Consider the following 5,643-nt stretch of genomic DNA (forward strand, 5'->3'; position numbering starts at 1 on the left):
ATTTAAATCTAGGCATGCAATCTTGTTAGAAAAATTAATTTAGGGCACGAAATCAACAATATGGCTTTAATACCAATGAAGAACGCAACGGAAGTATTCATTCGTACCTTTTTGCGGAAGCGATTCATGTTAGAACGCGACGAGCCTGAATTGTAGAGGTTGATTCAGGTGTCCTCGGATCATCCACGAAGATCTTCTATCGCTCCAAACTCGTGATAGATCGAACTACAAATGAGCACGATCTCCAATCCACCGTTCAAGACCCTCTAGAATAATAAGCTAATGAAGGACGTGGTTTCTACCTTTCTCTCTTGGTTTTTTTGTTGTTTTTCTGTCACGCCCCGAGTTCGCAACAGAAGACTACGGGACGCTAACAGACCCGCCGAACGGACAAAGTTTCCCCTGTCCGAACGAAGCGGCAACAAAATCGACAAGTACAAAACAATTCACGAGGTCGAACAGGACAGACATCCACAATACAAGAATCAAGAAGGAGTATAGAATAAACAAATGGCATGTATTAGAGTGCTATTTCTCAACTAAGTTGTCGTACAACACGAATATCACCAAATAAACCTCAACTACAAAGGAAAGTATGCAAAAACAATCCAGACCCTCGCCAGTACAAGCAGGTTGAACAAAGATAGCACTCTATCTGGTGGCCCTAGGAGATGCTAACTACTGCGCGATCCCCCTCACCTCGATCAACCGCCAATATACGACCCCTGAAAAATAAACCACCAAAGGGTGTGAGAACTACTAAACAGCAGTTCCCAGTGGGTACGATCATCAATAACCACGACCTTCCCACTAGGTCTACTGGAAGCCAAATTAACAAATGAACAATAACATATATGGTACATAAGTAGTTGAAATGCAAGTATACCAGGAAACTAACTAAGCAGATAAACGAATGATCATAAGTGACAATCAAGTTAATCAACTATAAGCAGCGTAAAGGAATGTCAANAGATGTCAATGCTAAATCTCTATCATGCTTCAATTTTTCACGGTCTGAGGATCAATAAACAGGTAAACCAGATGCGCAAATTCAAATATTATATAGCTTCTACCAAAATAGACGTAGGGGGAAATTCGCCGTTTTCGACGACTTGGAACCCACCTCGACTCGCTATGTCGACTCCGATAAAAGAAAGGTTACACGCGACCCTTCGCACGATTTCCCGAAATTACATAAATTGCACCTCATCGGAAATGTGTATCACACTAATTCACACTCTCGAACACCCTGCGTGCATCAATTGGAGATTAGAGTTACGAATCACGCCAATTGCATCACTCGATCCAATTTCTACATCCACTTCATTCATGTTATTCTATCTATTCTTTTCTTTCCATCTCTCTCTCTTTCTCTTGATTTCTCTTTTTCATTCATCCTCCTCCTTTCATTTCTTCTTTTCCTCTTCTCTTTTTCTTTTCTTTCTTTCTTTCTTGCTGCAACAATTTGCTGCTGCTGCTGGGCAGCCTGCAGCAGCAATCTGCTGCTGCTACTGCTACTGCTGCTACAGTACCTCTGTCACGCCTCGGGACTGGCGGAGGCCCTCCCGGTAGCGTGCCCAGACCCGCCATAGTCTACACATATGAGGCGTCTACAATAAAAGCGGAAGTAAAAGCAAGAGATGGAACAAATAAAAGAAGTGAAATAGCTAGCAACCAATGATATCAGAGCGAGTAAAGTTCTATCATCTACACCAAAGTAAAGAAATAAAGGTAGGCAATAAACGAAACCATAAGTAGTACAATATCTGTCACAAAAGTACAAAAGTGGTGGTCTCTAGTACACTGGTAAAACTCTCAACCTCTCGCAAAAGAAATATAAATCGAGAGGTAGACCACCTAACAACTCGTCCTCGAAGCAACTCCCTTCCCGCGATCCCTGGCCTCACCCTGCGTGGAAGGCTCTGAAAAACATCCAGAAAAAGAGGGTGTGAGAACTATAATTTATAGTTCCCAGTGGGCAATTACTGACCTCAGCTCTATGCACCACTAGGCCCCAAAAGAAAAGGGTAAGTACAACAATAATAGCAATAATGACTGCGATATAAAGGCATAATTAGAATGCTAAATTACTAAATTCAAGTATACTCGAAGTCATGGTGATGTACATCTACGATATCAAAATAGTAAGTCATTAACCTTTATGAATACATTATGCATAAGTTCTGTCATGGCAACCAAGTATGCTTTAATGCAAAAGGAGACTATCAAGTATACCACATGACTCAACATTATGCTAAAAGCATATAAATGCAATTCAACTACTAAACCTATCTAGTAGTGATTAACCATTCTTAACACCGTGTCGATTTCCATTTTCAATTAAGGACCTACCAAAGGTAGTCCAGCTTGTGCCGCCTAAGTGCCTGTGGTAGCCCAACATCCCTACTCTTGGAATGTGTCTGTCCCACTCGACCCCGTAGGCTTCTCAACACCGCACGAGCGAACATAAGTCGCGTAGGCTAACTCCGGAGTGCCGGCTTGTAGGGAGCGACCCTCACAAGCATGTGCGAATGAGCACAAATGGCAAACAAGTATAGTCCAAGTCTCAAGTATCCAATCCTCATGTCTCTAACATGGTATAGTCACTAGCATCTCGAAGATCTAGTTTAAGTCACAATGTGAAGTTTCAACATTCGCTACGCCTAGTGCCCCTTGATGACACTTAGGCAATTTGATGTTCAATATGTATTCCAAATCCCTCAATGGCCCTATCCGCTAGGTTCTTACATGTCCCGAGCTCAATGCCGCTTGATGACATTAGCTCTCTAGTTCACATACCTTCTAAATGGCAATCTTGTCATCTTTCATGTCACAAGTAAACTCAAGTTTGAATGCTTGAATCCGAACTCATTTATACTATAGAAGCATGAAACCAAGTCTCATAAGAATACTAAATGCAACCAAGGATCTCCGAAGCAACTCTCTACTACATAGAGGTCCAAAATTTCACTATATATAACATATGCATTTTAAGCATTCTAAAAATCATAATAAATACATTTAGTATGAACATGCATGCTTTTTCAATTTACGGAACATATGTAACCATATATGATAATTTCTCATATGTAGGCTAGGTCAAACCCACCGAACCGTCGCGTTGCGCCTCGTTTCGCCGAACAAAGTTGTCCCCGAGTTTCAAAATACCCTAAAAGTATTGAGCGACAAAATACACGGGCATTACGATCAACTATAAGCTCGCACATTAACCTAGAAGCAAAAAGGGTCAAAACTCACCTCAAGAGTAGAAAATCTCTCTCAAGCTCCAAAAGAGAGCTAAATCCTTTCCAATCCAAGCCCAAGGAAGGTTCTAAATCAACTAATTTAGGTCCAAAAGCTCTAGATCAAAAATGCCCAAATATAAGCCCTAAGTATCAAATCTAGGGTTTCATCTCAAAAACTTAGCAAAACATGGATCAAAAGCTCAAATCATGTTGCTAACATCTCTAGAAGTCTCAACTTGGCCTCCAAATCAAATGGGGTGGAAGATCTTTCCTCCAACAAGCCTCTAACAAAGCTCCAAGTCCTCTCCAATGGTGGAAAAAGCCTCCAAGATGCAAAAGTAGCAAAAATGAGGCATAAAAGCCTTAAAAATCAAATAAAATGAAAGGAAAGGGATGGAGGGCTCTCTTACCTTGTTCTCCACCCTCCACAGCTCAGGGAAGGCCCAAGGGGGCGTGGGTGGTAATATAGAAGTCCACAAAAGGAAATACACCCCTGCAGTTCAAACTGCACAAAATCAGCCTCCTTGTACCAGTACACGGGCCCTTGTACCGGTACAAGGTCCACGAAATCCAAACCCGAGGCTCGGTTTGCTGGGCTCTGCGGCTCTGTACCGGTACAAGCTCCGATGGCTGTACCGGTACAACCATCAACCTTGTACCGGTACAAGCACAACCTTGTACCGGTACAAGCCTACCAGAACTCAATCCGAGAGTCAGCCAAATCCCATTTTTTCGGGTTTTGGTGCAAGGCTTTGTACCACAAATCTCGGGACACGTGCCATAGGTCGGAACACAGTCAACGACCCACCAGAAAATCTGGAAAAAAACTCAGAACACGGCCAATCACTCGAACCTCGCAATTGCAAAGGTCCAGTGTGTTACATTCACCCCTCCTAAAAAGGAGTTTCGTCCGCAAAACTCGAAACAAACAAAGTATCTCAAGCCTCCATCTGAAAAAGATGGGGATAATGCTCCCGCAGTGCGCTCTCTAACTCTCAAGTAGCCTCGCGCTCGTCGTGGTTGCTCCAATGCACCTTCACGTAGGGAATTTCCCGGTTCCGCAATCTTTTCACCTCGCGAGCCACAATTCTCAAGTGTTGCTCCTCAAAGCTCAAATCCTCCCGCAGCTCCATAGGTGTAGCATCCAATACATGAGCCGGGTCGTGGATGTACTTCCGAAGGACCGATATATGTAATACATTGTGTACACCCGATAGGTTCGGCGGTAGAGCAAGTCTATCTACCGGGCCTATACGCTCCAAAACCTCAAACGGTCCAATGAATCGGGGGCTCAACTTACCCCGGATCCCAAATCTTCTAATTCCTTTGGTCGGCGAGACTTTCAAGAAGACGTGATCTCCAATCTGAAACTCCAAGTCTCGTCGCCGCCTGTCAACATAACTCCTCTGCCTACTCTGGGCCGTCAACAATCGCTCCCGGGCAATGCGAACCTTGTTCTCTGCTTCCTGGAGCACATCTGGGCCTAAAGCGAATCTCTCGCCAACTTTACTCCAATGAAGTGGCGATCTACACTTCCATCCATAGAGTGCCTCGAACGGTGCCATCTTGATGCTTGCTTGATAACTGTTGTTATAAGCAAACTCTGTCATCGGTAGATGCTGTGACCATCCTCCCTGGAAGTCAATCACGCAAACTCGAAGCATGTCCTCGAGAGTCTGTATGGTACGCTCCGACTGCCCGTCGCTTTGGGGGTGGAAAGCTGTACTGAAGTCCAAACGCGTACCCAGAGCATCCTGTAAGATCCTCCAAAAGTGGGATACAAAACGGGGGTCTCGATCTGATACTATGGAAGTAGGTACCCCGTGTAATCGCACAATCTCATCCAAATAGACCTGTGCGAGTCTCTCACCAGTCCAAGGAGTGTGGATAGGTATGAAATGTGCCGATTTCGTCAATCTATCCACGATCACCCAAATAGCATCATGCCCGGCCTGTGAGCGAGGCAATCCCATTACGAAGTTCATGGTGATCTTTTTCCACTTCCACACTGGAATCGGTAGGCTCTGCAATTTCCCCGCAGGAACTCGGTGCTTAGCCTTCACCTGTTGGCAAGTTAAACATCTAGCAACAAACTCACCAACATCCTTTTTCATCCCGGGCCACCAATAAAGCAACTTCAAGTCCTTGTACATCTTGGTGCCTCCCGGATGTAAAGCATACGGTGCTCGATGTGCTTCTTGAAGAATATCCTCTTTAATGCCCAGGTCCGCCGGTACACAAAGTCGTCCGCGGAAACGCATCAATCCATCACCGTCTAAAGTGAAGTCACCGGTGCAACCATCAACCATCTTAGTTCGAACCTTTTGCAACTCCGAGTCGGAAGCTTGCTTTTCTTTAATCCTTTCCAAAAGTGTAGGTTGCACCACCAAAGTCATCA

The sequence above is a fragment of the Ananas comosus genome, unplaced genomic scaffold (genome assembly GCF_001540865.1).
Source record: "Ananas comosus cultivar F153 unplaced genomic scaffold, ASM154086v1, whole genome shotgun sequence".
Lineage (NCBI taxonomy): Eukaryota > Viridiplantae > Streptophyta > Magnoliopsida > Poales > Bromeliaceae > Ananas > Ananas comosus.